General features: G+C 35.4%; 1 pseudogene; it reads right to left on the bottom strand.

The window, feature by feature from the left end:
• Positions 1–7,430: 7,430 nt before the first annotated feature.
• LOC129945131 (methionine synthase reductase-like) lies at positions 7,431–8,630 on the bottom strand (annotated as a pseudogene).
• Positions 8,631–9,828: the final 1,198 nt, after the last annotated feature.

The raw sequence follows: 9,828 nt of genomic DNA, 5'->3' as shown, positions 1-9,828 counted from the left end.
GAGTGCTAACCATGTCATAATATAGATAGAAACGACATACTTCTTCTCTTTTTTATAGTTTCTGCTTTTTGCTTTTTTTTTATTTGCCATCCGGGACCAAGGTATCGATCTTTTCGTCTGCCTATATTCAGCATACAAACATCCGTCGTACATCTAACAACCAAAACATCTCCTTTTCGTCCTTTTTGTCTCGGCATTGGCATCGGCTTCACATCACGGCCAGGTTGTAGGTACCAAGGTAACTATATACAATTCTGGGTTTTTATTATTTTCACTTGCCTCTTTTGTACATGTGATCTGATAATGATACAGAAAATGTGTGAAAAAACCACCAGCTATGATGCTTCAAAGATCTCCAGACGACGACGAACGACGACGTCGTCGGAGAGAACTCTACGTAGTACGTAGCGACCTGCCCGGCCCAGGCAAACCAAGTGCACACTGCAGCCAGAATTTGCTGCTTCTGATGATGCTTCTGCATGGTGGTGCCGCTTTGGAACATTCATGAAGTGGATGCAGACAACAACGACGACTATAACGACTATACGACGACGACGTATGGGATGAACAGAAAAACAACAAAAAAAAGATACAAGTCCAGCTTTGAGATACAAAAAAACAAATCCAAAAAAAGATAAAGATTCAGAGAGAAAGATTTACGAGTGAACAATCGTCTGTTTGCTAGAGCTCTGTGCTCAGCGTATACATAGTAGACCCTGCCCCATTCATTGGCATCTTCTCTCGCCGTATGATGTCTGTGGTCTTCCCAGCTCTGACTGTGAGGATGACCAAAATACACTTTTAGTCAAAAAAACTGTGCAAAAAATTACAAAAAAAAGACGGGAAAACAAACAAAAATCCAAAAACAGCATTCAGTGTGCGATCAATCTCCTTCCTGGCTCTCCGTGCTGATGGTGCCTGCAGTTATGATTCTGGCGCCACAACACCTTGTTTCAACCTTATTGCACTTTGCAATTGCATTTATACATATATACGACGACTAATGCAGAAATCAACAAAACAAAGCACAAAAAAATATACAGCCAAAAAAAGAAAGAATCTAAAAGATACTTCTGCACCAATTGCAGATGCTGATGATGCTTGCGAGGTACCAATTCAGCTCTGTGGCACTAGGATACGAATACGGACGGATACCTCGATTCGTTTAAAAACGACAGACACCATCATCATCATCATCATCATCGAACCAGTCCAGTCCGTGATGCCTAAATTCGGTGTGATGTACTTTTGGAAATGCATGAAATGGCTCAATTAAAACACAAGAGGGTTTATAAAAGTCTGATCTTTAAAACACCATCCATCATCGGTGACCCGCAAAAAATTAATGTTTTGACATTAGATTCATCCAGTTTTTAGACAACAGGGGTGTGTTTTTCAAATATTCGGATTCCGTAGAGAGTTTGTAGAGTTGAGAAGAATTGAGAGAGCAAAATATAGGCAAAATGCCAAATGTTAATAAAAATGTATTATTATTGGTTGCACCCCTTATAGCTGCCGGCCTGTCGCATTCAAATGGAATCTAAACCGCACAGCAGATGTTGCAATTATTCCGAGTAATGAACACAAGGGTAATTTAAATTGACACATTTAGAAAAAGGCATAAATGACATTGCGTATATATGTGTGTACCTACAGCATAGCGTATAGGTGTAACTTACGAACAATGGTTGTCAGATTTTACGTTCCGCTCTTGTGACATCTTTATACATTTGTCAATGCGGACAAAAATGGTGAAGGTGGATGGAAATAACTTTTAAGAAATATTTATTTGAAAGTTGTTTTTGTTAAATTGTAATTATACATACACTTAACTCTTTAAAACTTGAAAGGGATGATTTTTTATGATGAAATATCTTCAACACAAATCACTTTAAATAAGGAATTTTGACAGTAGGTAAAGACTAAATAAGGAAGCAAATTCTGGCGTTATAGAAATATATTGATTTATTTTGTAAGTGAAGAAGGTTAGGCAGGCGTTCATTTGAATACATTTTGAATTGAGTTTATTTAGTTAATTTGTATGTAGTGAGTGTGAAGATTGAAGCCTTCGGCAAGTCGAAGGAATATACGGTGGCGATCGCAGTATCAAAATTGATGGTTCTGTTTATTTATATTGGGAATACATTTTTGTATCGCCTTTGCTATAGATCGCAACCCGAAGTTCACCAGAGGTTTAGTAAATACTCCATTAATCCGGTAGGGTGAGCCCTACAATTGAATAAGTTTCTCCTTTTAGTTCCAACACTGTTTTCTTTTAATGGATTTATTGAAACAAACCACCTAAATGCTTGCTTAGAAGCATCAAGTGATTATGAATTTAATCAATTTCAGAGGGATAAACCTTAGCAGCAATTTTTGCCAATGCTAAATATATAATAACTCCGCACAGAAGAGCAAACTGTTCAGTATTATTGAATCAAAGTTAATTTAAAACAGGTACTCTTAAAACTCGGCCATCCTGACCATTTTGATCGACTCCATCAAGTTGTAAATGTTAGAATTTTACAATCAATCCAATCCAATCAACCCAGGAACGTATACGTATGTGAGCTTCAATTACGCCGTCATAAGGAATTTAAGTTAACTGACAATTTTCAATATCTCTGATTACGTATCGATCATTTGGGAGGGCTTTATGCACTTTGTACGGACCGCGGAATTTAGGGAAACATTTTTTATTACCACCAGCTGTTGTTTCAATATTTCGAACTATTACAAAATCTCCTTCTGAAAATGTTACGTATGGTTTATGCACATTTGCATAGTATTCAGACATTTTTTCTTTGATGCAACTCTATACTATCGCAAGCTTTCTTTTGTAATGCAGCTAAGTCATTTTCAGAGGTCAAAAATAGTTTTTCGTCTAAATATTCAGAAATATTCCACGTTGGTTTACACCATATAATAATTGACAAGGAGAAACAGTAGAATGAATAGAGTTATTAAGAGCGTATTCAGGTAGAAATGGCGATCTCAAGGCAACCTAGCCTGAGATATATATATTTTGATAACAAAAACTCGTTTGACCTGTGATAGAAAGGAAAATATTTATAGAGAAGCTTCAAAGTGATTATGTTAGACCCATTTTGTTGCATTGAGAAAAAAGATTAGGTCTTTAATCTTTGTTTCAGATAGCTCATCAAGTTCGTGAAAGAATGCTTATCCAAAGTATTTCTTTCTTGTGTTTGCCAAAGAAGGACATTCGCAGATTAAATGGATTATCGTTTCACTTTCTCTTTGGTCACTACAACTACGGGAAAAGGTGTTGTAAGAGATACCCAACTTCTCTGCATGAACTCCTATAGGCCAATGTCCGGTACAAACCGCAACAATCCTGGCTATGTCTTGCCTTGGCCTGCATAGAAGATCGTTTGTACGGGTTTTATTATAGGTAGGCCATATCTTCCTAGATATAATGCAGTTGGGTAAATTGCTCCACCTTCGGTTTGATTCAATTTGATAGATAGAAAAGATTTTACCCTTCATAGCACCAAGAGGAATGTTAACCAGTTCCGCAAGTGAGCTCTGAAGGGCCGATCCTTGCCTGGCTAGCTCGTCAGCCCGTTCATTTCCCACGATAACACTGTGACCTGGAACCCAGATCAGGGTAACACCGAGGTTAATATTCAGGCTCGCAAGCTCATCGCGACATTGCTGGACCAATTTAGATGAGGATGTGGCCGAGTTTATGGCTTTGACAGTCTGTAAAGATAGCCGCATTTTTAGTTTTAGTTCGGGCTTTGTTTAAGTATCTTACATGACTCCCTTATTGCCAGAAGTTCTGCCTAAAAACGCTAGCAACGGGAAGCATAAAAGATTTAGCTACATTTAGGGACTCAGAAAAGATCCCAGAACCAACTCCGCACTCCATCTTGTAGTCGTCAGTAAAGATGGTTGTGTTGAAACCTACCGACACGATGTCATCCTCCCAATCTTCTCTGGATGGGAAAATAACCTTAAAACCCTTACTTAGGTTCAAAGTAGGAGTGCAGTAGTCAGTGTCTACCGAGATAATATCTGAGGGAATCAATTTCGTTGTGTTGCTGTGACCTTAAGGTTTTGACAACCCGCTGTTTGATTCCTTCAGCCTAATAGCGCTGCAGGAAACTATACGTATTTAATAAAAAGGTCGATTGGTAAGAGATCCAAAATAACGTTAAAGGCGTCCGTTGGGCAAGTACGCATGACCACTGTGGTGCCCACGCAAGCTGTTCTCTGAACCTTCTTAAGCTTATCAATATTATAGGCTTTGCTAAGAGCCGGCCGCCACACAATCGAACCATACGTTAAGATTGGACATACTACGGCTGTATATGTCCATAAAATCATCTTCGACTGAAGTCCCCACTTTTTGCCGAAAGTTTTGCTGCAGGCGTAGAAGGCAACACAGGCCTTCTTAACCCGTACTATAATATTTTGTTTCCAGTTTTGTTTAGGGTCGAGTATATCTCCCAAATATTGAACCAGGATCACTAATAACCAGTGGCGATTCCTGGTCATAATTTGAGGGTTAGCTACTGGTCTTCTAGAAAATCAAAATACTTTTTCAAGAATAATAATTCATTTTATTCAAAACGATAGTTCAATAAATCCTCAAATAAATAAAAAAATAATAACGAGCAACACAAACAAAAGATAATAAAACAAAAATAAACTCCGTTCTAAATATAAAATCATACATTTAAAAAATAAATAAAATCAATTCTCCTTTCAACTTTTATAAAATTGTCTATGACTTTATCATAAAAATTAAAGATTTCTTTGAGTTCTCTTAAAATGACTTTCTCAATAGAGATAAGTGCTAAATTTACTAAACGTTCTTGCCCTTACGTATTTCGCAAATACGTTTTTATTCTTTTCAAAGCTGAAAAGGAACGCTCTACAGAAGCTGTTGAAGCTGGTATGGTGCAGATCAGTTTTGAAAGCTTGTAAACTTGCTCAAAACTGTGAGCTACATTTTCTTCTATCAAGAGCAGGACATCTAGTGGGGTTATCATCTTTGATGATCCAGCTGAGGTGGTCATTGGCTATTCACATTGAATATTTTCATAAAACACAGTTAATTCGTTTTTTAAAACCGTGAACTCTAATATATCTGGATAGATTTCTATTAAATTGCGTATTAATGGTTCCGGAAAATTAGTTTTGTTGGAATAATTACTTAATTTATTTCCATTAAGTTAATCAAAATACTTCAGATTTTCCAATGATGAAAATCTTTCTTATATTTCAAAAAACAATTTTGTATATATTTTATTTTACTCGAGAGCATGTTATCATTTCTTGATTTTCTTTTTTCATCTTCTAATGGGACAGTGAGCAACGTTGCTTGCCAAATATCTTCTAACCCTTCGTTCCTTTGCACTTCAAGAAATTGTTTCATTTTCTGAATTTGGTTCGTACAAAACACAATGTCTATGTTTGGGTTTTGTAAGGTATTAAACAGTACATCTGAATGTGCAAAAAGTTTTGAAAACACATTCAACAGAAAGACTGTATCGAAGGTTTTTAAAAATTTAGCATAACCCGTTGCAGCTATTCGATCATTACTGTCCCATATATTTGTCACATTATCTTGGATGCCTTCAAAATATTGTTGACGTTTTCTTTGTAGGAGTGGACTATATTTACAAGTCGAGAACTAAAGCTCCACCTTGTTGTGGCTAACCCTGGAATGTTTTTGTTTAACACTTCTTTTAAAGCATAAGTTCTTTTGCTTGAATGTGATGCAAACGTTGCAATGCCATTCAGAGTGCTAAAAAATATCCTACACTCTCTTATATTACTTAATCCTTGAGTAAGAACTAAATTTAAAACGTGGGCGTAACAATGAACAAATGTTGCTTTCGGACAAATAGTCTTCACCTTCACTTGAAGTCCATTCAAATGACCACTCATAACGGAAGCTCCGTCGTAAGTCTGTGCAACAAGTTTATCTTGAATTTCATATTTTTTCAAGAGAGTCTTGACTATTTTAAATAAGATCGCCCTGAGCTTACATCGATAAATCCAACAAATGTTTCTTGAATTTTTTAATTAAGTAATATCGGAAAACAATGGATAATTGGGACTTAAATTGAATGTCAGAAGTCTCATCAAGCATAATTGCAACAAACTCTGACTGTTTGACTCTATTGGAAATTTGATCGAGTAAAAGGTCAGCAACAGCTTCGATTAAATCATTTTGGATAGCCATTGAGGTTCCTTTAAAAACTATTGATGTTTCAAGGTGTTGAGATAGAATTGGATCATATATATTTAGTAAGATAAGTAGTTCAATATAGTTGCCTAGGTTTAAAGGTGAACTTGATTCAGATGGCCAAAGAATTACAATTCCATGGCTTCAAAGTGAAATAGAAATTTGTATAGAATACAAATTAAATTTCATACAATTTTTATTGTACTTTAACATTTGAAAAATCCGCCTTCTAAACTTAAACACCACTTGTGTTTCATTTTCTCCTTCCACATCGACACCAAAAATCAGTATTATCTCTAAAAAGAGCGCTAAACAACGAACATATTCCTGTCGTAGTATTTGGTTAAGTTCGCTAGCAAACCTCATTTTCATACAAAAAAAAACACAATTTTCTCCTTTCAACGAATATGATATGATATGAATTTTCGCCGTGTTCGAAGATCATGTTCGATTCGTCGTCGGTCTTGTTTTTCCTCACATAGTCCATACGATGTATAAAGAAAGGAGACATCAAACTCATGGTTGCGACTCGTGCAACTTGTCTATTGTGTCAGTTGTGTGCCTTTAATGTGTCGTATACTTCAGGGCAGGGTTATCGCTTTTATTTGCGCTCACCCTTCTGTTTATTTTTATAGGTTTTTTTCGAATGTGTGCATAAATCTGTGTGTGTGGAATGTATGAAATTTGGCAGCGCAAATTTTTGCGGTGCCCAAAGCCCAATGCTGTAAGATAAATTGTTGTATGCGAGTTTTATTTCATAAAATGAAGACTTGTAGAAAAGTTGCATATAATGTAACTTCAACTGAATTTTTTAACATTATAGTCAGCTGTTGAGTAATTCAATTACCAAATAATATACATATTAGAAAATTATATTTATTGTAAAATTCTTGGTTTAGCGCCGCTAAACCAGCTAACTATGAGGAATCGCCCCTGCTAATAACTCGACGAGGTCGACTATATTATTCGAAATACTTATCTAGGCAAGCACATACTTCTTTAGCACTTGTTGAATTTACTGCACATAATTTTACATGTTTTGTAAAAGCATCTACAATGACAAAAAAGTGTTTTCTTTTAGAAATAATTGACTCATGTTTTTAATTTAGACACAAATATCTTCCTGGTGCCTTCCAGCTGAACGTATTTGCTTGATAACAACTTCAGCTCTCAGATACATTCTTCTATACTCCTTGAGATTTTTGTCCCACTAGCACAAACACACAAATTCGCTTTTCCTCTTGTCAACAATTCCACGAACTGTGGAACATTTCCTTTTAGCTGGTCCTGAACATATTTGAAATCCCCGCACTATGGATCGGGATCTCTTGAAAAGCTCCCATGCAAGTGTTGGAGAACTCCCTAGCTGATAGTCTAGCAACTCGTCTCTGTGGACGGCACTGTCTTGACAAGTTGAACCAACAAAAAGCCAAGTCGAACCTGGTTTGGTTGCGTTGTGTTTCATAAGTTCATTCTTGTGCGCGAGGAAGCCCAGAAATGGTAACGAAAATTAAATTGATTCTATTCTCTAAAGCAAAATCTTTTTTGTTCTGTTTTGTTTGAGTTTTCGAGGAAGCTATTTACGCGATGAGTTAAGATTTTCGGTGAGAGTTGAGAAGATCAGTTTAACTTTTCATGGCTCTGATATGGGACTATTTGCGATTGAGTATGGCCTTGGTTTAAAACGTGAAAGATGTTCAATAAGGATTAAAAGTGGGGAACAACAACTTAAACAAAGTTCCAGTGCGTCAAAAAAATCCTTGTCCTTTCCAAAATGATATGATTGTAATGTTTTGCTCCTTCTTTGGATGACAATAGCATTAGAAAATTTTTTCTATTTTTCCGATTGTGTATTCAGCCAGTGGACGAAGAAATCCTCTTCAAACCGAGAAAGTCGCGAAGAAGAGCTCGTTGCGATGATAGTTTTGGGACGTGAAGGGGAATTTTGGGAGTTTTTGTTCGTCGTCTTGGGCTTTATTGAAATATCACAAGCAACTTCAAGTGTGTCAGAAGATAATATTCTCATAAAAAAAGTTGTATTGAATCAAAGTAAATTTAAAACAGGTACTCTTACACTTCGGTGCAATTGACCCTTACTGAATTAATCATTAGTCGAGGATAACGCTTTTGAAGCATTAGACAACATTGAATTTTCTAGGCATGAAAGCCAAGACAGTTTATGATTTATTTTAGACAATATAACCAAGATTGCTGTTGTTAAAAATTGTATATCCTAAGATAAGATAATACAAGTATCTGCGTTTATTTTGGTGAAAAATTAAAAAATCAATATGGTCATAATAAATAATGCTAAATCGATGTTACTACAAACTTACAGTGGACTATTCAATTGTTCTTTGAATCCATCTGCAAAAGGAAGTAGATCCTTATGGCAAACTGATAGGATCATCCTGTTTTAAATCGCAATTGCTGCGGAATATGGCTTCGGTTTGCTGTTGGATTGTTGCGCCACCTAATTTATTTTTTTTTGACATATTTTCAAACAGTTTATATTTATTAACTTTTCCAGGATATCGACTTCAAATAAATTTTGTTATGCAGATAATAATGCAAAATAATGCAGAAAGAACTCTCAAAAAATAAGTGGGTGTTTTTTTTTAACAAAGCAATTTGAACAAAAAAGTTGAAAATGTTGGTTAAATGAAGAGGCTCACAGAATCAATGGAATTAAATCCTTCATTGGCAACAAATTTTAGAAGAGGCGTCCCAAAAAGAACAAAAAAAACTTTTAGACTCTCTATTTCAAATACGCTCAAAATTTATTGTTTGATGCCAAGTTTGAAGAAAAACTTCATTGACTTTTTCCTTCTTGAGCGAATCTAAATAGGGTTATTAGAAAGGGTTCCAGGGGATAGCCTTTATTCAAGTTATTCCTGTTGTAGTAAAGATGTTGTTCATCTTTTGTTAATGCTTGAAATTTTTGTGGCTGCCATCTACACGTCCAATGACAGCCTTTTCATAAAAAAAAATTGAGCATGTCTTTTTTCTTCGTCCAAATAGTGACGAAGGGCAAATGTGTGCTTCCATAATTTCAGCCATTTATTTGAGAATAAGGCTCATCGTTGGTTGTGTAATTCCCCAATTTAAAGTCATTGAATACACTGTTTTAGAAGCTGCCTTCAGCAGAAAATCTCGAAGTAGCTGCAAGTCTTAAAATTAGTGGCACCGATAACATGTTTTGTCTTTTCAAATCTCAAAGTATCTGCAAGCTTTAAAACTAGCGGCACTAATCTTTTTGGTACCTTTTCTTCATTTTTTTGAATAGATAAATAAAGTAGTCCTTATTCAACAAAAACAAAATAGAATGATTTGCTTTTATAAAAATAAAAACCTTTAAAAAAACATTGCTAACAGTTGGTAAGAACTGCTTTTAGACTCAAATATAATTTCAAAAATTTAAGATATTTACTTCAAACTAACTTTATCTCCCAGAAAATGTTGTTTTCGACATTCAGCTAATTTTTATAAAAATTCAACAGTCAGTTTTTTTCATAGACTTTAAAATCTACACAAAATAGTGCACTCTCTTTCTACTAAAATTGGTTTCGACTAAAAAGCTCACTAACAAAAATAGACTTTGAAAGAAA

Source organism: Eupeodes corollae, chromosome 2 (genome assembly GCF_945859685.1).
Source record: "Eupeodes corollae chromosome 2, idEupCoro1.1, whole genome shotgun sequence".
Taxonomy (NCBI): domain Eukaryota; kingdom Metazoa; phylum Arthropoda; class Insecta; order Diptera; family Syrphidae; genus Eupeodes; species Eupeodes corollae.
The sequence above is the reverse complement of the archived record's forward strand: the minus strand, read 5'-3'. Positions and strand labels throughout refer to the sequence as shown.